The following is a 23,174-nucleotide window of genomic DNA, read 5'->3' as shown; positions in this document are numbered from 1 at the left end:
TCGTAAGGTCAGTATTACCTCACGTGTTCCAATATTTCTGCGGAATCCAAACTGATCTTCGCCGAGGTCGGCTTCTACCAGTTTGTCCATTCGTCTGTAACGAATTCGTGTTAGTATTTTGCAGCTGTGACTTATTAAACTAATAGTTCGGTAATTTTTACATCTGTCAACACCTGCTTTCTTTGGGATTGGAATTATTATATTCTTCTTGAAGTCTGAGGGTATCTCGCCTGTCTCATACATCTTGCTCACCAGATGGTAGAGTTTTGTCAGGACTGGCTCTCCCAAGGCCGTCAGTAGTTCCAATGGAATGTTTTCTACTCCCGGGGCCTTGTTTCGACTCAGGTCTTTTAGTGCTTTGTCAAATTCTTCACGCAGTATCGTATCTCCCATTTCATCTTCATCTACATCTTCTTCCATTTCCATAATATTGTCCTCAAGTACATCGCCCTTGTATAGACCCTCTATATTCTCCCTCCAATATTCTGCTTTCCCTTCTTTGCTTAGAACTGGGTTTCCATCTGAGATCTTGATATTCATACAAGTGGTTCTCTTTTCTCCAAAAGTCTCTTCAATTTTCCTGTAGGCAGTATCTATCTTACCCCTAGTGAGATAAGCCTCTACATCCTTACATTTGTCCTCTAGCCATCCCTTCTTAGCCATTTTGCACTTCCTGTCGATCTCATTTTTGAGACGTTTGTACTCCTTTTTGCCTGCTTCATTTACTGCGTTTTTATATGTTCTCCTCTCATCAATTAAATTCAATATTTCTTCTGTTACCCAAGGATTTCTACTAGCCCTCGTCTTTTTACCTAGTTGATCCTCTGCTGCCTTCACTACTTCATCCCTCAGAGCTACCCATTCTTCTTCTACTGTATTTCTTTCCCCTATTCCTGTAAATTGTTCCCTTATGCTCTCCCTGAATCTCTGTACAGACTCTGGTTTAGTCAGTTTATCCAGGTCCCATCTCCTTAAATTCCCACCTTTTTGCAGTTTCTTCAATTTTAATCTGCAGTTCATAACCAATAGATTGTGGTCAGAGTCGGCATCTGCCCCTGGAAATGTCTTACAATTTAAAACCTGGTTCCTAAATCTCTGTCTTACCATTATACAATCTATCTGATACCTTCTATTATCTCCAGGATTCTTCCATGTATACAGCCTTCTTTTATGATTCTTGAACCAAGTGTTAGCTATGATTAAGTTACGCTCTGTGCAAAATTCTTCCAGACGGATTCCTCTTTCATTTCTCTCCCCCAATCCATATTCACCCACTACGTTCTCTCCCTTTTCCTACTCTCGAATTCCAGTTACCCATGACTATTGAATTTTCGTCTCTCTTCACTACCTGAATAATTTCTTTTATCTCATCATACATTTCATCAATTTCTTCATCATCTGCAGAGCTAGTTGGCATATAAACTTGTACTACTGTAGTAGGCGTGGGCTTCGTGTCTACCTTGGCCACAATAATGCGTTCACTATGCTGTTTGTAGTAGCTTACCCGCGCTCCTAGTTTTTTATTCATTATTAAACCTACTCCTGCATTACCCCTATTTGATTTTGTATTTATAACCCTGTATTCACCTGACCAAAAGTCTTGTTCCTGCTGCCACCGAACTTCACTAATTCCCACTATATCTAACTTCAACCTATCCATTTCCCTTTTTAAATGTTCTAACCTACCTGCCCTATTAAGGGATCTGACATTCCACGCTCCGATCCGTAGAACGCCAGTTTTCTTTCTCCTGATAACGACGTCCTCCTGAGTAGTCCCAGCCCGGATATCCGAATGGGGGACTATTTTACCTCCGGAATATTTTACCCAAGAGGACGCCATCATCATTTAACCATACAGTAAAGCTGCATGCCCTCGGGAAAAATTATAGCTGTAGTTTCCTCTTGCTTTCAGCCGTTCGCAGTACCAGCACAGCAAGGCCGTTTTGGTTAGTGTTACAAGGCCAGATCAGTCAATCATCCAGACTGTTGCCCCTGCAACTACTGAAAAGGCTGCTGCCCCTCTTCTGGAACCACACGTTTGTCTGGCCTCTCAACAGATACCCCTCCGTTGTGGTTGCACCTACGGTACGGCCATCTGTATCGCTGAGGCACGCAAGCCTCCCCACCAATGGCAAGGTCAATGGTTCATGGAGGTAGGTTAGTTGGTCATATAGTTCATGTTCATAGTTCGTCCATGGTTCATGGGGGTAGGTTAGTTGGTCACTTCAAAGCGGACAACGGTCGTTAGCTCTTCTGATTGCTGTCCTTCGTTCACCCCCTCGCATTTTTTGCGTTCCTTCTTTCTTCGATAAGCTGGAGTAATTTTTTCAGTTTCTGTCCAGTGACAATACTCTGCGGAAATAGACTTGCGCCGAGCGCCACGCCCTTGAGGCCGCGCCGCCGCTGGCAGCGGTGTGGCGCCCACGGAACGCCGGCCCATCCGTCTGGTCGCCATCTGCTTATTGTCGCGCCGCTTGCCGCGCTCGCATGCCGATACGCCTCGGCGCTGGGGGGGCTGACGCTACTGCTCGAGAGGAGGGCGCAGTTTGGCGACGGGGATCAAATACTATTTTAATCTGGTGAGCGGCCACCGCGGCCGGGCACACAGCAGTCACCAGTCGTGCGGCCGACGCCACACGGACGGCACGGCTCACGTGAGTTACTGCCCGCCGCCCGCTGCCCGCTGGCTGCTGGCTGCTACTGCTGGCTGTTGTTCCGTCTGTCTGTCTCTGTGTGAGAGTGTGAGTCAGTGGCGTTAGACGTGTCCAGCGTAGCAGCGAATTTCTTCCTGACTGAGAACCTCTGTTTTTTTGGGCCAACGTTCAAGTCCTTCGTCAGACATCCTTTAAACGCGAGCACATATGTTATTTTTGGCCGTCTGGGAAGGAGCGACGAAATAATTTTCGTTGAGTAATAAAATCTTGCTATGGCTGTCGGGTGTTACTTAGACTGCGATGAGACCACAGGGCAATCACATTTTTTAATTTTTTAGGGTTCCGTATCTCAGTCAGTAAAAAGGGAACCATTATAGGTTTACTTTATTGTCCGTCTGCCTTCTCTCTGTCCGTCTGTCCGATTATTCAAAACCAATTCTTTAAGGAATGGGTACACTATCAAGTTCAAAATCTGTCACATTTTAAGGTCTACGATCCATTGGCGATGTAAAAAAGTCAATCTTCTAAGTGAATAGCTCAAATGGCTCTGAGCACTATGGGACTTAACATCTGAGGTCATCAGTCCCCTAGACTTAGAACTACTTAAACCTAACTAACCTAAGGACATCACACACATTCATGCCCGAGGCAGGATTCGAACCTGCGACTGTAGCAGCAGCGCGGTTCCGGACTGAAGCGCCTAGAATCACTCGGCCACAGCGGCCGGCTCTGAGTGAATGCTGTCAAAAGATACGGTCATATACGTCACATATTCTGATAGCCGCAAACTCACTCATCGAAACCTACCGCCGGCCGTTGCGGCCGAGCGGTTCTAGGCGCTTCATTCCGGAATTGTGCTGCTGCTACAGTGGCAGGTCCGAATCCTGCCTCGGGCTTTGATATGTTTGATGTCCTTGGGTTAGTTAGGTTTAAGTAGTTTGAAGTCTATGGGAATGATGATGACCCCATAGTGCTCAGAGCCATTTGAACCATTCGAAACCTATCCTACAGGATACTTCCTGTTGACCTGCAATCATGGAATTTGCCAACGACCACGGTTTCACAGTAAAACCAAAGGAAAAAATTCGAAATTTATTAATTTGTAATTACATTACACACAAAAGAAATTTTGTCATTTGTTACCAGACTGTCTGCCGTGCGTTCGTTGAGACCCTTTTCTGTCAGGGACGGGTAGGCGTATCGGGTTGAAATTTATTTAACATACTAAGGTTTATAGTCCCTTGGCGGTATAATCAACGTTAGCTTTTAAGTCAATACAGCCAAAAGATACGGCCATTTAGGTCACATATTTTCATACTCGTAAACTCACCCATCAAAACCAACAGGGTGCTTCCCGTTAGCCGGCCCTTGTGGCCGAGCGGTTCTAGGCGTTTCAGTCTAGAAACCGCGCGACCGCTACGGTCGGAGGTTCGAATCCTGCCTCGGGCATGGATGTGTGTGATGTCCTTAGGTTAGTTAGGTTTACGTAGTTCTACGTTCTAGGGGACTGATGACCTCAGATGTTAAGTCCCATAGTGCTCAGAGCCATTTGAACCATTTTTTGCTTCCCGTTGACCTAGATTCATGAAGTTTGCCAAGAAGCAAGATTTCACAGTACTACCAAAGAAAAACATCGAAAAATTGGTAATTTCTAATTAATCACACGACAAAAATATTTCTTTGGCATTTGTTATCCGAGTTCAATCTTGAAATTAAAACGTTCTCGAAAATCTTGGGAGTTCCTGGAACCTATATCTTGGCAGTATCAATGTCGATAACAGACAAAAACTTCGAAATCCTCAGTTCCGGGAATGGATGAACTGAGTGTTTAAATTACTAAGTTTATACAGAATTCTCAGTGCGCGAGTCCTGCTCGCACTTGGCCATTTTTTTTTTATTTTACATCAATGTCGGAACTCAAACATCAATCTACCAAAGCAGTTCCATGCAACGCTTAAAAATTCTCGACAAAATCGACTTTGAACTTTTCCAAGTGGCCTTACACCCTAAAAAGATTTCGTTTCCCAACGGGCCGTTTGGGCGTGTGGCAGAATGCTCGTCTGCTAGGGGGGTGGGCTCGGTTCGATTTCCAGCTGTGGTAAATTTTTAAACAAAGGTTCATGTTCCATGAGCATTTCTGTGGAGCGTAAAATATACAAAGACGAAAAAATGTAATATTGTTTCAATAAAAATATTTATTAACAATCTTTTATAAATATTGGTAATTAAGAATTTATATTTGCAATGAGAATTGGATTTTTGTGTGCAATGTGTGATTAGAAATAAGAAGACCCGGATTTTCCATAAAATGTCAGTTACATCTTAATTAGCATATATTTGTTCCATTTTATATTTAAATGACGTAGGTATTCGAAATGAACAGAAAAAAACGGAAAAGATAATGACCAAAATAAGATTCGAAACAGTGATCCAGCGATTGCCAGTCTCGAGGGCTACTATTTTTTTCCAACTTTATGTGTATTACACTTCAGGTTAATGCTCATAGGGCAGGCATTTTTATTTAAAAATTTGCTTCAGCCAGAAATCGAAACTACGGCCGCAATATAGTAACCAAGCTGCCTGTCGAAAAATCGACTGTAATTTAGATTATTAAAGACGCTTGGAAAATTTCAAAGTCATTTTTGTCGGGAATTTTTGAGCGCTGTATTGATCTGCTTTGGTTTGAGTTCTGAACTTCACGTAACATAAATACAGAAAATTACAAAAATCCAATTACCTTGTGATCTTCTTGTTTGTACCAATAAACTTGAGAATACAGGATGTTGCAGAAAGATCCATCCGATTACACAAGACTACGCCTTCTGCATGTATGAAGAGAGAAACTTGAGATGAATTTTAAGTCACACGCTGAAACTAAAGCTTTACCTTGGCGCCAGCTGTAAGTGGCCTGTGCAGTTAACTCGCTTGCTCGTTCATTAATCAGTGTCCGTCTGGTCGAGATGACGATAACAAAGTGATAAAAGGAGTTTTGCATTCTCCATTTCAACAGATATAATTCAGTTACAAGAGCGTGCTGCGTTGTCGTAGACAACACTGCACAGCACCTCCTACAGATCAAGACGTTCAACGATGACACCAATATATTTAAGAAACAGGTGTTTATGTAAGCGGAAATCCACAGGTCGCCCCGGTAGAGCGCATTCAACTGAGTTTTACACGTAGTCCGCAGAAGTCATGACAGTTGAGGGCTGTTCCACATATGTCTTTCTGGCGTGTTTTACGAAGATCTTTGCTTTTCAAATTCACCGGAAGTGCTGAAAGTTTCATTTTTCAGAAGGCTGGAGTACCTCCGCGCTGGCACTTGCATGTAGGAGCATTTCTCAACAATGCGTTGCGTCACCGATCGATGAGTCCTAAGGGACCTGTGGGTCTAGCATTACGCTATTGACCTCCATGGTTGCCTGCTCTCGCAACGTGTGATTTATTTTTTGTAGCGGTGTATCAAAGACTTAGTCTGAAGGTTTCGTCTTCCAACAACTCTATACGAACGGGCGTAGCAACAACAGTCAATGTAATAACTTCCAAACACTCTCAGAAAAGTATGGAACGAGTTTGACCATCGTCTGGATGTTTATTACGCCTCCGTTGGAGAATACATTGAACATTTGTGAAAGGTAAAGAAAAGTCTGACCGAAACGTAACTGTAAAACATACTCCAGAATTGTCTGAGTTTGCGCCCAAAAGATACTTCTTTCTAAAATCGGATGGCCGTTTTGAAAATAAAGACGCTGTAAGTTAAAATTCACCCCTAGTTTTTGTTTTCATTCGTGTAGATGACACAGTCGTGAAATCGCATGACTCTTTATGAAACACCCGGTATTTGAAGGAACACCCACACCCCATCTTCACGTGACGACGCTTACATAGTCGAATCAACAGTCATCATGAATACCTGAAGTTCAGAAACATGTGACTGGCGCACTACTGCAAAGATTCGGCGTTACTTCACGACCTAAAGGCCAAGAGCAACAGGAATCAGCACTGCGAACGACTGACACAGATCAACAAGCGAGCATGGCCTCTTTGAAGGAATCAGCTCGGCGTTAACCTGAAACAGACTGACGACACCGCAACAAAATGCACCTCGATGGCTGGATTGTCGTATCCTGCCCACTCGTCTAATATAGGGTGCCTAGGAAGCTGTTTCCTCGGATAGCTAGACAAAATTTCAAGCAAACCTTATTAATTGGGTTTATTACAGTAAGTTAAATTGAAAATACTTTGCGTTTTCACAAAGAGGTGTCGCAGGTAGTTGGCGACATGCGAATAATCAATGTCCCTTGGTATATACAATTTCAGTGCAAGCAAAACACAACAGTTGATAAGTCATGGCTAAAGCGTTTGGATGACGGCTCGTCTTCTAGTCCGGCCGCGGCTTCGCGGCGCAGCGCTTATGTTCTCCTCGTATAGGGGCCGCTCCTGCCGTGGTGTCGTCCTAGACAGCGTGCTATTGGCTGACGTCGTCTCACAGCCCTCTCTGCTGTAGCGTTCCAGACCCACGTGCCGGCGCTTGATGTTGCGCCTGCACAACGACGATGTTTGAAACCGGCCTCTCAAGAATCCCAATTTATTGTCTGATCACTGTGTTACCCCGTTCGGTAGGACACTTCCAAGTGTTCTACATGACCGGGATTTCGACTGTAAATGTAACAAGTAAGAGCGGAGAAAAAAAAGTTAACATTTCCGTTTATTTTACTCCTTTGCAGCTGGTTTGTTGTTTAAGAGAAAATAACGATGTAAAAAAAATCGTCGCATACGATCTGAGTGATCGTCGCAGGACAGTACGCAAGGGCAGCCCATCCAGTCCAAAGCAGGGTCCGTATTTCCTTATTTTAACTTTCACAGACTGGAAAACAAGGTAATTTTTATAAAACGCTGTGCGACGGAGAGTATACTGGACTTAATCGTCCGGCTATATTACAATTGCGTGTCAGGCTTAACTCGAACCGAAATCTTTGCCTTCCTCGTGAATCCCGTTAGGAGAATGATTGTGAGGGAAGATTAGGTCCAGGTTAGAGCTTCTGTGGCCCAAAATTTTAAATAAACGTACAGGATGACTTTCCATTCTCATAAAAACACCCAAATCGCGAAAACAGCGGTCCTCGCAGGACGATAGAAAAGCTAGGAAAGGCGGAGAGCGATTGATGACAACAGTTTACGAACTGCATAAAGATAATATGTCAGGCTCTTGACACTGACACTTTACCAGTAACAAATGTCAAGATGTAAGTGCAGAAAACGCCACACCTGGGAGTCTGCGTAGTAGTGTGACCTTGCAGCACATACTGTTTAGTCGTTCAATGGGAGACGCGTAGCTTTTCCTTTCGCACTGATGACAACCACAACTCTTAGAGGTCCTATGTGAGATCTGACACAATAGGTAGATATAGCCAATAGTCACATTCTGTTCAATGAGACTGGCGGAAATAGTAATAAAGGCATTTGCATCCGTTTTGGAAACACTCGAGATGTGATCAACACAAGTATGGTGACTGAGGGACCAAGCCCGTATCCTCATGTTTGTGGACCGAGCAAGATGGCACATTTATTAAGACACTGAAATCTCATTCGGTGGACGGCAGTTCAGATCTTCGTCCGGTCATTCATATTTACGTTTTCTATGATTTCCATAACCCGCCGGAGACAAATGTCGGGATGAAAATAATAAGGCAACTTTCCCTTGCCATCTTTTTCCAGTCTGAGTTTGTGCTCTGTTGCTAGTGATTTGTCGTCAGTGGGGCGTTAGGCTACAATCTTCTTTCCCTGTTTTTCATTTTTGCAGAACGTTTGTCAAACGTTGAAATATAATTCAGCAGCAACGAAGCATCGTACCTGTCTTGGTGACTGTGCAATTTGTCAATGGACTGCTATTTTTTTAATTTGTTGGCTTTTGGGTCGTCCCCATACAGCCAGCTAAATAGTTGAATTTCAATCCTGACGATGCGGAACGTAAGGACAGCACAACACCCAGTCCCCGGACGGAACAAATCTCCGACCAGGCGGGGAATCGAATCCGGGCCGGACTGCTATTTATGAACAAACTGGAGCACGTGATCTCCTGCACAGCCTTATTTCGACAACCTATGGGGAACGGGGCGATGGCGGACATTCTTGGTTCTCATTTCATCCCTCCCAGGCGTTTCCACCAGAATACTTGAAAAGTACCTGCTTTTCGCAGCACTCCTACCGTGCCATTTTTATGTACAATTATGAACTGATGTTCAATATTTCGGGTGATATTTCTCGAAAAAATGTTCAAATGTGTTTGAAATCTTATGGGACTCAACTGCTAAGGTCATCAGTCCCTAAGCTTACACACTACTTAACCTAAATTGTCCTGAGGACAAACACACACACCCATGCCCGAGGGAGGATTCGAACCTCCGACGGGACCAACCGCACAGTCCATGACTGCAGCGTCAAAGACCGCTCGGTTAATCCCGCGCGGCTGATATTTCTCCACAGTCCAAGAGATCAATAGTATGCTGTGCGCAGAAGGTAAGGACTGTGCCCTGCGAAGTATGTTTAGCAGAGTTGGGTCGTGTGGGAAGTTGGTTCTTGTGAGCCAGCGTCTGGAAATGGATCCTGGTGACAATGATGCTCGTTTAATGTCAAGCGCTGAGTTGATGGGCATTTTGCCGCTCTGTGATTGCGTGAGCTATCCGACGATGGCTCTTGCAATCCACTTGTTGTTAACACTACAGTAGAAACTCTCGCCGTGTGCGGGCGGCCATTATCTTGCTGAAATATAAGCCTAGTATGACTTGCCGTGAAGGGCAATAAAACGGGGCGTAGACTGTCCTCGACGTACCGATGTACTGTAAGGGGTCTGCGGATGACAACCAAATGAATCCTGCTATGATCTGAAATGGCACCGAAGACCATTACTCCTGGTTGTGGTGCGACATTCAGACTCGTATACCACCGCTGTCGGACGTGTCTCCATACACGTCTTCGGCCTGGAAGCTCATTGACTAGAGCAGAATTGTTTTCATTGTTCTGTCCCGCTTCTAATTGAGCCCCATGACCCTGTATTGCATCTTGCTATATTTCGGGTCCTAACTGGACAGTCATCTTCAAGGCGAGTCAGTGGTTTAGAAGACCGCTTGACACAATGACGTACCGTAGCATAAATGCAACCAAAGGATGATAGAGCCTTTGATGTCACTGAGAAAGTGGCGTTTCAAAAGGGTAGTGCCTTCAATGATGGAGTGTCCTTTGTTTCTAATCACTGATCGTTCCCACTGCGATCCTCTGTCTTGTCCGTACTAACGTTACCGTCAATCAGAGGGCCAGTGGAAGTTGTACCGACACAAACGCCGCGAGATCTATTCCATTCATTGAGGCAACAGGCGATATAGCTCTCCGACATAGCGACTACTGCTAATATATTCTGAAGAGTCAAGGAAACTGGTATACCTGCCTAATATCGTGTAGGGCCCCCGAGAGCATGCAGAAGTGCCACAACACGGCGTGGCATGGACTCGACTAATGTTTGAAGTACTGCTGGAGGGAAATGACACAATCAGTCCTGCAGGGCTGTCCATAAATCCCTAAGAGTACGAGGGGCGGAGATCTCTTCCGAACAGCACATTACAAGGCATCCCAGATATGCTCTATAATGTTCATGTCCAGGGAGTTTGGCAACCATCAAAATGGTTCAAATGGCTCTGAGCACTATGGGACTTAACTTCTGAGGTCATCAGTCCCCTAGAACTTACAACTACTGAAACCTAACTAACCTAAGGACACCTCACATATCCATGCCCGAGACAGGATTCGAACCTGCGACCGTAGCGGTCGTGCGATTCCATACTGTAGCGCCTAGAACCGCTCGGCCATTCCAGACGGCTTGGAGGCCATCGGAAGTGTTTAAACTCAGAAGAGTGTTCCTGCAGCCACGCTGTAGTAATTCATGGGTAGTCGTTGGAATTGCCCAAGTCCATCGGAACGCACGATAGACATGAAGGGATGCAGGTGATCAGACAGGATGCTTACATACGTGTCACCTGTCAGAGTCGTATCTAGACGTATCAGGGGTTCCATATCACTCCAACTGCACACGCCCCACACCGTTACAGAACCTCCACCAACTTGAACAGTCCCCTGCTGACATGCAGGGTCCACGGATTCATGAGGTTGTCTCCATACCCGTACATGTCCATCCGCTCGATACAATTTTAAACGAGACTCATCCAAACAGGCAACATATTTCCAGTCATCAACAGTCCAATGTCTGTGTTGACGGGCCCAGGCGAGGCGTAAAGCTTTGTGTCGTGATGTCATCAAGAGTACACAAGTGACCTTCGGCTCCGAAAGCCTATATCGATGACGTTTCGTTGAATGGTTCGTACGCTGACACTTGTTGATGGCCCAGCATTTAAATCTGCAGCAATTTGCGGCAGGGTTGCACTTCTGCCATGCTGAACGATTTTCTTCAGTCGTCGTTGGTCCCGTTCTTGCAGGATGTTTTTCCAGCCGCAGCGATGTCGGAGATTTGATGTTTTACCGGATTCCTGATATTCACGGTACACTCGTGAAATGGTCGTACGGGAAAATCCCCACTTCATAGCTACCTCGTAGGTGCTGTATCCCATCGCTGGTGCGCCGACTATAACACCACTTTCAAACTCACTTAAATCTTGATAACTTGCCACTGTAGTAGCAGTAACGGATCTAAAACCGCGCCAGGCACTTGCCTTATTTTGGCGCTGCCAACCTCAGCGCCGCATTCTGCTCTTTACATACACACTACTGGCCATTAAAATTGCAACAAAGATAACGTGCTACAGACGCGAAATTTAACCGACAGGAAGATGCTGTGATATGCAAATGATTAGCTTTTCAGAGCATTCACACAAGGTTGGCGCCGGCGGCGACACCTACAACGTGCTGACATGAGGAAAGTTTCCAACCGATTTCTCATACACAAACAGCAGTTGACCGGCGTTGCCTGGTGAAACGTTGTTGTGATGCCTCGTGTATGGAGGAGAAATGCGTACCATCACGTTTCCCACTTTGATGCAGGTCGAATTGTAGCCTATCGCGATTGCGGTTTATCGTATCGCGACATTGCTGCTAGCGTTGGTCGAGATCCAATGACTGTTAGCAGAATATGGAATCGGTGGGTTCAGGAGGGTAATACGGAACGCCGTGCTGGATCCCAGCGGCCTCGTATCACTAGCAGTCGAGATGAAGGGCATCTTATCCGCATGGCTGTAACGGATCGTGCAGCCACGTCTCGATCCCTGAGTCAACAGATGGGGACGTTTGCAAGACAACAACCATCTGCACGAACAGTTCGACGACGTTTGCAGCAGCATGGACTATCATCTCGGAGACCATGGCTGCGGTTACCCTTGACGCTGCATCACAGACAGGAGCGCCTGCGATGGTGTACCCAACGACGAACCTCGGTGCACGAATGGTAGAACTTCTTTTTTCGGATGAATACAGGTTCTGTTTACAGCATCATGATGGTTGCATCCGTGTTGGGTGACATCGCGGTGAACGCATGTTGGAAGCGTGAATTCGTCATCGCCATACTGGCGTATCACCGGGCGCGATGGTATGGGATGCCATCGGTTACACGTCCCGGTCACCTCTTGTTCGCATTGACGGCACTTTGAACAGTGGATGTTACATTTCAGATGTGTTACGACCCGTGGCTCTACCCTTCATTCGATCCCTGCGAAACCCTACATTTCAGCAGGACAATGCACGACCGCATGTTGCAGGTCCTGTACGGGCCTTTCTGGATACAGGAAATGTTCGACTGCTGCCCTGGCCAGCACATTCTCCAGATCTCTCACCAATTGGAAGCGTCTGGCCAATGGTAGCCGAGCAACTGGCTCGTCACAATACGCCAGTCACTACTCTTGATGAACTGTGGTATCGTGTTGAAGCTGCATGGGCAGCTCTACCTGTACACTCCATCCAAGCTCTGTTTGACTCAATGCCCAGGCGTATCAAGGCGGTTATTACAGCCAGAGGTGGTTGTTCTGAGTACTGATTTCTCAGGATCTATGCAACCAAATTGCGTGAAAATGTAATCACATGTCAGTTCTAGTATAATATATTTGTCCAATGAATACCCGTTTATCATCTGCTTTTTTTCTTGGTGTAGCAATTTTAATGGCCAGTAGTGTATTTGTAATTGAATACGCATGCCTGTACCAGTTTCTGTTGCGCTTCAGTGTATATGCTCATCTCTCACTCCCCTCGCCTCCACCCTCTCTCTCTTTGTGTGTGTGTGTGTGTGTGTGTGTGTGTGTGTGTGTGTGTGTGTGCGCGCGCGCGCGCTTATGCATATGACATGGGAAAATGCTTTTGTCTGTTCATGAGCCCATACATATATAGCAGCGTGCTTGTTTTAGTTCACTACGTGCGTAGTTGCTTTTATTTGATTACAAGCGTGCATATGTGTCGTATGTGTGCGTAACGAATTTCTTTCACACCTCTTACGCGCCAGTGACGCAACGATGAGGTGCTGCAGCAAGTGTCAAGTTTCCGCTAAAACATCGGCGCAGCTGTCACACGCTGCCGTAACTGTGAGCACTGGCGGCGCTCCAAAGACACATCGGGACGCTCACAGATCACCGGCCCTGGAAGGGGGCTGGCGGGCTGGCGACTGCGCACGACCCCAGCCTTCCTCCTCGTACATTATGTCTCTCGGCATCAGTTGATAAAATGATTTGTTAAACATATATTGCTCATTAACGCACTTGCAATGTACTGGGTGGTTATAATTAAGGTGCAGCTACTTACTTAGCTCCGGTGTAGGCTGTAATTATAATCTGGCAGCGAAACTTGGCAGATACGATAATGCTTTAACGCGGAACCGATTTACGCTGAAAAAAATAGTCTCAATTTTGGCACGAGGGGCAAATCTGGCGGAGGCATCTCGTCGATGTCTCTGGTGCTCATATTGAACAAATGATGTAAGCGCCAGTTAATAATAAATAACATTATATCTTTCTCACTTAATCATATGAAGTTGACGTTCCTGAGAAATACTGAGTCTCACCTTTATCTACGATCTATCGAATCAAAGAATTAAAATTTGTACCATTGCCGGAATTCTTTCTCGCTTGTATAGCCTTTTCTGCACACATGCCCTTCCTAATCCATTACATAACGAAACATTTCTATACGTCTTTCTTGCATTCACAGAGCCAGATTTGCGACTGATGGTAAAAAGTGGAATTTTTTACGGCATAAATCGATTCCGAACTAACGAATTATAAGATCTGTTAAGTTTTGCTGGCTATACGATAATTAAAACCTAGATTGGACCGCTGTGAGTAGCTACACTTTAATTATAACATCCAGTATAGTTATTCAATGGATATGGTGCAGGCATAATAACTGAAAAATCCCCCCCTTGCTTACAGTCTGAATATCACCCCACTAACCGTCTTTCCACCAGCGAAAGAATCTGGCTTCCATACTCAAAGACAGCGTTATGGTATAGTAAGTCAGTCTACTGAATTACCACTGTTGTGATGTTCATGCCTCGACCAGTCATCTCAAAGTGACATACAAAATCGTCTCTTACCAAATCTCTTTTTTTCATTGTAATGTCTACACAGTTACCAACAAAAGACACTAGTATTCAGAATGCTGAAGTAAGTGCAACATTCAAAGTCACCTACCTCGGTTGTCTGTTTTGAGTCTGTTATACGATCTCTATTACTTGCATCGTTTCCCCTTTCTCCAGTATCTCGCTACGCTTCCCAGGATGCCAAATTTCAGTATCAGTGTTTGCCCTCCATATCACGGTCTCAAGCACCTGTAATGAGATTTTAAAGGATTAAAACGTGTATGGTTCTCTATAAAACAACACGCAATGGCTCTGCACCATGTAAGTCTCTGTTGTGCATCCCTATTTAACACGTTATAATACGGAAACTAATTACCGTACGAGTACCAAACTTGGTAGCATTAATATCCAGAGTATGGGGTGCATGATTTCCAAGACGTCACAGAGCCACCATCCAGTTCCAACTATGGCCCCCATGTACCGTGATCACTCATCGTGATTCATAGTCTCATACACCAGTCGCAGTGCACTTGGCGTGTCAACAAGAGCATTGACAAATGGAGCAGGGCATTATTGGTGAAGCTCTATTATCAAAACAACAGTAACGTTGCAGCTGCACTTCGAGAATATCGCCGGCTGAAAGGATTACAAAAGGGTCCTTTTTCTCCACCTGCTGTGCGGAGCATGATGAAGTAGTTAGAATCAACTGGAGAACTGGCCGTCGCTCCTGGAAGAGGCCGACGACCGGTTGCACCATAGGCGGTTGATGAAATCGCTGTTGCTATGGCAGACAACGCTGCGCGCAATTCCCGATTGGTCAGGCAGTGTGTGTGCTGTGTCATGAGAGTTGAACATCCCGTGGTCCACTGTACGGAAGATGCTTCGAACCATTCACAAATGGTATCCGTACAAGATCCATATCGTACAGCAGCTTGTACCACAGGATGCACAACGACGTGTTGACTTCGCTCTCCACTTTCTTGCAAGGATTGAAGTTAACGACGGCTGGCCCTGAACCATCCTAGGGACAAACGAATCCCATTTTTCTCTGACAGGTGAGCTGAACACATAGAATGTCGAGTGTGGGGATCTTCACCGCCAGTCACTGTGCATGAAGTTCCTCTGTACGGTTAACGTGTCACCGTATGGTGCGGCTTCACGGCTACGTTGATCACTGGCCCATTCTTTTTTGAACAGATTGGTGCTCAAGGACCAAAGACTTGCAGTGTGACTGGCCAGCGCTACTGCGGCATGCTTCGCCAGCATGTCATGCCCGCCCTACGGGAGAGAGACACATTGAACTCAACAGTTTTCACGTAAGACGGGGGTCCCACCGCATATCACTCGTAAAGTTCACCGAAATGATCGAATTATCCGCCGATCGTTTCCAAATGCTTGGCCGGCACAATGACCTAATCTCACTCCCTGTGATTTCTGGTTGTTCTGCTGTGCATAATGCAATCCAGCGCTTTCAGTCTCTTCTGGACACTGGTGGGGGCCATATTGAGCCCCTTTTGTAGCAGTAACAGTACCTGGTGTAATGGTATGATGCAACGTAGCAGCACATTAAAAGTGTTTCAACTGAATGGATTCTGCAATATTTCTCTTCCCTGTGTCCTTGACATTAACGCTACCAAGTTTGGTTATCGTACAGTAATTAGTTTCCGTGTTATAACGTGTTGAATAGGGAAAGTTTAATTACAACCACCCGGTACTATGGTGTCAACAGTAGACGACCGATGGCAGCTCGAGACCGCAACCCAGGTTCCAGTAATCTGTTCCCAATGGTAAGTGGTGACACTCTATCCGGAGTTTAGCTACTGTCATCCGTCTATTCGTCACAGCCAGTCGAAGAGTCCTACGATATTCTCGTCGTGTTGTCCTCCTGAAAGGAACCTTGCTCGCTCTTCTTGCTAGACTATCGTCCAACCACCTCTGCAAAGTCGATGATGATGGTATGGAGCACGCGATGAGGTTGATTTCAGCGGCACTCGCTTTCATGGAATGTACAGATGCTTTATTTTCTAGTAGGAGCTGAAGCTCTACCTTCCAAGAGCGGTACGCACACTTTGAATGATTATATAATTAATTATGTGTGTTTTCGTAAGCGAAAGCTACAATTCGTTCAACAATACAGGGTGTTTATAAATGAATATCGGGGTTTTAACGCTTTATAATATTTATTACATTAAACTTTCAGTTATAAATGATATGTCAAATGAAAGAGCAACTCAAACAGTTGTGTTTGGCACCAGTGCACGTGCGCAGCGCGCAATGTTTCCGCCGCAATCCGCTAGACAGCGGTAGTAGCGAAGATGGCGACTAGTGAACAGAAAGCGTTTTGTGTTCTGTAGTTTGCAAAGACCGAATCTTTAGTTACTGTGCAACGTGCATTCCAGCTGAAGTTCGGCAGTGATCCTCCAAGTGACAATAACATTCGTAGATGGTATCATCAATTTGATGCCTTTGTAAAGGGAAGAGCACAGGATGACCAGTTAGTGAAGATACTGTTGAGCGAGTGAGAAAGTCGTTCACTCGTAGGCCAAAGAAATCAGTCCGGAAGGATAGTCGTCAATTACAATTTCTTGTGTCGACTGTTTGGAAAGTTTTAAGAAAACGCGTTCAACTACATCTTTACCGTTTACAGTTATTACAGGCTCTAAAGCTGGCAGACTGTGGATTACATGCCAACTTCACAAACGAAATGTTGTTTCATGACGATGAAGATTTTCTGGATCATGTTGTTTTCAGTGATGAATCGACCTTTCACCTTAGTGGACATGTTAACGTTCACAATGTGCGCATCTGGGGCTCAGAAGATCCTCATGAGGTGGTACAAATGCAACGAGATTCCCCTAAAGTGACTGTTTTTTGTGCCGTATCCCGGCGGAGAGTTTATGGGCCTTTTTGTTTTGGTGAACCTACTGTAACTGGAACTTCTTACTTTGATACACTAGAGCAACGGCTCTTCCCTCAGTTGGAAGAAGATGAGCCAGAGAACTTCATTTTCCAGCAAGATGGTGCACCACCCCACTGGCATAGCAAAGTACGTGATTGGTAGAACTTCACTGTACCCAAGTGCTGGATAGGCCGCAAGGGACCCAATGACAGGGCTTGCTTTGCATCGCCTCCACGTTCACCCTACCTATCGCCATGCTATTTTTTCCTTTGTGACTTCATCAAGGATCGTGTGTACATGGCTCTGCTACCAGCAGACCTCCCTGAATTAAGGAACTTGATTGAAGCAGCGGTTGCTACAATCACTGAAGACACACTTATCAACGTTTGAGAAGGACTCGGCTATAGACATGATGTGTACTGTGTGACAAATGGTGCTCGCATTGAACATTTATAAGGTTCTCGGTAAAACTGATTGAGTTGATCTTTCATTTGACGTATCATTTATAACTGTAAGTTTAATATAATAAATATTACAAAGCGTTAAAACCCCGATATTCATTTGTAAACACCTTGTATAGTAAACGGAGAGAACCAGACTTTGTTACACCATAATACAATTAAATCGGAGCAATGTTATAGTGCAAGACAGTTGGGAGGAAAGACACTGAAAAGGCATAAGAACAGAGATGCTCCATTACCTAAATAACAAACTCGTGCGAAATACGTTGATGAGCCACAACATGATGACCAATACCCAGCGCGGGATTGAATGATGCCTGGTGATGTTGGTGGCACGTGACAACGGGGTAAGGAAAGTATATAAGCGGGCCAGAGTGTGGTGTCACCGCCAGACACCACACTTGCTAGGTGGTAGCCTTTAAATCGGCCGCGGTCCGTCAGTATACGTCGGACCCGCGTGTCGCCACTATCAGTGATTGCAGACCGAGCGCCGCCACACGGCAGGTCTAGTCCAGAGAGACCCCCTAGCACTCACCCAGTTGTACAGCCGACTTTGCTAGCGATGGTTCACTGTCTGCATACGCTCTCATTTTCAGAGACGACAGTTTAGCATAGCCTTCAGCTACGTCATTTGCTACGACCTAACAAGGCGCCATATTCAGTTACTATGAATGTATTCTGAACAGACAATATTGTGAATCATGTACCGTCAAGAGCGACGTTCATCATTAACGGATTAAAGTTAAGTATCAAACTAATTACGTCCGCTTTCTGAATTCTAATTCCTTGTCGTGTTCCAGACCTCACGTCAGTATAGTTCTTCCCTATACGCGTGCATTTCGGCCTCCACTAGTAACACGGTGTTAGCTCTTCTGCCAACAAAACACAGAGCTGACTGGGAAATTATTCTAGTGACAACACGAGTTGCGGACAGAGAAATCCACTGACATAACGAGTTTGACGAACGACAGATTCTTAAGATGCGACACCTGGGAACGAGCATCTCCCAAATGGCGAAGCTTCTCGGTTGTTCGCGTGCTACTGCCGAGAGAACCTCCACGTCTCGTAACAGAAGGTTGAGGTCGGAGTCTTTCCCGCTCTGTAAAGCAGGATAAGCAGCGATCGGTGGCAAATCTGACGACAAAGTACAATACTGGAAAATACAGTTCAGCTCACATTGTTGAACATGGGACTCCGCAGTAGGTCATCCCTAAGTGCTCCCACGTTGGCTCAAAAAATCATAAATTTCAATTGCAGTAGGCACGATAGCGTCGTAAGTGGACCTTGAATCAATGGAAAAGTGTCGACTGGTCGAGTTAAAAATTTCTTGGTACAACAGGTCGACGGGCGTGACCGGGTGCGCTGTTAATCAGGCGAACAGCTGATTGAAATATGGACCGCGTCACGAACGCAGGCCGGCGGAGGCTGGATTGTGATATGCTTCCATTGGAACTGTGGTTCTTATCGAAGGCACCACGACTGCTGTGGACTGCATCAACATTATTGTGGACTACTTCATGTAACGTCCCCTTAGAAAAATTAATGAATTACTGTGCTGATAAACCCCTTACATTATTTTCTTTTCAAACAGCTGAGCAGAACTGAACGTACTCAGACATTTCGCATTTCGCTCTTTACCTATTCTGATCAACACTAAAATGACACACAATATTTTTAGCGCAACGCAATCTGACTTTCAATAATCCATACAAAAGAATGTCCCTGACTAACATTAAACTACACCTTTCACAAATCACTTACCTCACAAAAATCTTCGTTACTCAAGCTACTGCAATACCGCGAGCGCCACTACTGCCAGCTAAATAAAAGATTCAAACTACTGAAGGCACTAACTACTGATAGGCATAGTTAGCAAATGAAAGATTTTGTTAGAGAACAAACAATGTATTTACCTTAATAGTGTTCAAAAGTCATAATATATATATATCAGTTCATGATATCCAGTCTTACAAATTTACTGTCTCTGTCCAGATCGTCCGCTCTCAAAACTCCGCCATCTCACTCCCCACATCCACCACTGCTGGCGGCTAACCTCCAACTGCGCAACGCTACACGCTGTTAACAGCCAACTGCCCAACACTACAATAGCCAACAACAATGCAAACCAGCCACAGACTGCACACAGCACAGCCAGTGATTTTCATACAGAGCGCTACGTGGCGTTACCAATATAAAAACCTAAACAGCCTACTTACATTCATCCCTCCATGCTTAACGTCTTTTCCGACGGCAGTCACATCTTCCAGGGGACAATAGTTCGCAACTCGCGTTGATGACCTGGCCACCAAATTTGCCTGATCCGAACCTGATGGACCACATCTGGGGCGCTATTAGGGGGCTAGCTTCGTGCCCACAAACCACAGGCTGGTAATTTTACGGAATTAATACGACCTGTGCATAGACATCAAGGGCCAAATACCTCCTTACAACAACTAAGGAATTGTCGAATCTATGCTATGCAGAATCGCTGCTGTACTGCGTTCCAGAAGTGAGTCAACAAATCAGAATGCTTTCGCTCATTAGTATACATTGCAGCTTCGATCCTGAACAAGGGGCATGTTTACAGGACGTTTTATTAGAACAGCTCGAAGAATGTACATGAGTTCGATCTGTTTTCACGACAGATTATAGGAGGCCGCCATGGATGCGACAATCACCTAAAACTCATTTACACACATCAAAAAAAGTTTTGCATCACCCCAGTTCCCAGAACTCCTGAAGATAGACGTTGACTGTGGATATTGTATCACAGACACAGTCCATTTGACTGTTCAGAGATGTCACTAAACCCGCCCAAAGATGTAAACAACCATGCATGAGCAGAGCCTATTAGACGGAGGGAATACGACAGCCAGTCAGTTACAGTCATTCCACCAGGAAGGAGGTACACAGCTCGTGTTGTCTGTAGTTCAACCATGCCTAGATCGTCAATACAGCGGTTCGATCACATCCGCATTGTTACTTTGTGCCAGGAAGGACCCTCAACAAGGGAAGTGTCCAAGCGTCCCAGAGTGAACCAAAGTGATGTTGTTCAGACATGGAAAAGATACAAAGAGACAGGAACTGTCGATGACATGCCTCGCGCAGGCCGCCCAAGGGCTACTACTGCAGTCGATGACCGCTGCCTACGGATTATGGCTCGGAGGAACCCTGACAGCAACTCCACCATGTTGAATAATGCTTTTCGTGCAGCCACAGGACTTCGTGTTACGACTCACACGGTGCGCAATAGGCTGCATGATGCGCAACTTCACTCCCGACGTCCATGGAGAGGCCCATCTTTTCAACCACGACATCATGCAGCGCAGTATACATGGGCCCAACAACATGCCGGATGGACCGCTCAGGATTGGCATCACGTTCTCTTCACCGATGAGTGTCGCTTATGCCTTCAACCACACAATCGTTGGAGGCGTGTTTGGAGGTAACCCGGTCAGGGTGAACCCCTAAGATACACTGTCCAACGAGTGCAGCAAGGTGGAGGTTCCCTGCCGTTTTTCGGTGGAACGTGGGGCCGACGTACGCCGTTGGTAGTCATGGAAGGCGCCGTAACGGCTGTACGAGATGTAAATGCCATCATCCGACCGGTAGTGCATCCATATCGGCAGCATATTGGCGAGGCATTCGTCTTCATGGACGACGATTCGCGTCCCCATCGTGCACATCTTGTGGATGACTTCCTTCTGGATAATGACATCGCTCGACTAAAGAGGTCAGCATCTTCTCCAGACATGAACCCTAACGAACATGCCTGGGACAGACTGAAAAGGTGTGTTTATGGACGACGTGACCCACCAACCACTCTACGGGATCTACGCTGAATCGCCGTTGAGGAATGGGACAATCTGGACCAACAGTGCCTTTATGTACTCGTGGATAGTATGACACGACGAATACAGGCATGCATCAATGCAAGAGGACGTGCTACTGGGTATTAAAGGTACCTGAGTGGAGCAATCCGGACCACCACCTCTGAAGATCTCGCTGTATCGTGGTACAACATGCAGTGTGTGGTTTTCATGAGCAATAAAAAGGGCGGAAATGATGTTTATGTTGATCTTTATTCCAATTTCCTGTACAGGTTCCGGAATTCTCGGAACCGAAGTGATACAAAACTTTTTTTATGTGTGTACTTGTTAGGAGCTAACTATGTCAACGAGGTGAATCCGAGCACAATGTGCGCGATTTACGTTTTTGCTCGGAACATGCTGCGAGATGGCGTCCTATCTGGCCCATGCACTGCAAGTACAGGGCTCACGTTATCCGCCTATTTGCATTTTTATTACTGAACTGAACACTCCCATGGCAACCAGCGAAGTGCAGAGATCAAGTTAAGGGTTCCGTTCGGATAATTATAACTACCACGGGTCTGTTAAAACGCACAATGAGCACAAGGTGCATTGCATTAAAAATCACGTATTATGAAGAACTTTTCCGTGGCAGAGTTCTCTACCGGAAACCGCTGCAAGTGGAATCGGTGCCGAGCAGCCGGGGGGGAGATTTTGTAACACCGACAGAGAGGGCCGCCCAAGTCGGCGTCCTGTGCAGAAGCGTCCCTTTGATCTTACCTTGGACCGGACGCCCGTACCAGACAACGGCGGCGCCTTCCGCGAATTCTGGAAGCGGCGCCGGTGTGGTGCTTGGACGACTGACCGCAGCCAACGCGTGCCTACCGAAAGTAACACTGATCGGACAGCCGCTGGGCATCCACACAGCGAGCGGTAATGACGGTGACGGGTAGTTCGTAAGAAAATTATTACTCTCGGACGGCCCCTGGAGCCAACTCCGTCTGGTACCTACAGAAATTAAGTACCCCGTTTTGGCTTCGAAGGGAAGCGTAGCCTTTGCTCCGGCCCGTGCAGAGAAGTTTTGTTTTTCGCTCGGCAGCCCATACATTAGTTTTGCACATAAGCGATCATCACAGCTGATCCACATCTCGACACCACGAGGGGGCCACCTGCTGTGGTTTCGACGTTCAGAGAACATCACAGGGCAAATATCTGCAGCTCCGGCCGTATTCAAATCGCTCTTGCCGAGGCAGATACGGAAGGGAATATATGCAGTTCAGTGCTTGCTCAAAGTATAATTTCCTTCTGCATGTCAGTAACGTTCACTTTGATAGGTAAATCAACTATAATCTCGTGCTCTCTGTCAGTCATAGAAAAGGTGCCAATCGGTACTGAAAAATGGAAAAAATTAGTACTTTCGTGTTAGTTGTCATAACCTCATCATGCATATTGAGTTGTTAATGTGAAAACCTAGTAGTAATAAAAATTTGTTTCATTTTCCACAATATTTCTGGCTTTCAGTTACAAACTGCCTGCCAGTCTCCTCAACCCAGTCATTCTTTTGGGAGATTATTCTTGTGTTTTTATTAAATTGATTCTTATTATATGTACGGCGTGTGTCCTCACCTGGCATGATTCTTCAATAGGGGCAAGGGATTAAATGTCAGATATTGCGTATAGGAGTCATGTAATAGAGATTCTTTGTAGAATTCCGAGTTCGCATAATGCACCATCTGTAGACCGCTTCACGGTGAAATAAACACGGAGGACGCCTCTCAATGTACCGGG

General features: G+C 45.7%; 1 protein-coding gene across 5 annotated transcripts in view; it reads left to right on the top strand.

Annotated features, from left to right (window-relative positions):
- Positions 1-23,174, top strand: part of LOC126414772 (probable basic-leucine zipper transcription factor N) — a 409,868-nt gene that overhangs the window by 49,029 nt on the left and 337,665 nt on the right. Inside the window, exon 1 of one of the 5 annotated variants that reach the window (XM_050083383.1) lies at positions 2,523-2,654. The exons of 2 other annotated variants lie outside the window; for them this stretch is intronic. The gene's annotated coding sequence lies outside the window, so the exon portion shown is untranslated. Of the gene's footprint in view, positions 1-2,522; positions 2,655-23,174 lie in introns of those variants that run through there. 2 more of the 5 variants (XM_050083379.1, XM_050083384.1) reach the window with 2 other exon arrangements.

The sequence above is a fragment of the Schistocerca serialis genome, chromosome 1 (genome assembly GCF_023864345.2).
Source record: "Schistocerca serialis cubense isolate TAMUIC-IGC-003099 chromosome 1, iqSchSeri2.2, whole genome shotgun sequence".
Lineage (NCBI taxonomy): Eukaryota > Metazoa > Arthropoda > Insecta > Orthoptera > Acrididae > Schistocerca > Schistocerca serialis.
This window is presented reverse-complemented; position numbering and strand designations above follow the sequence as displayed.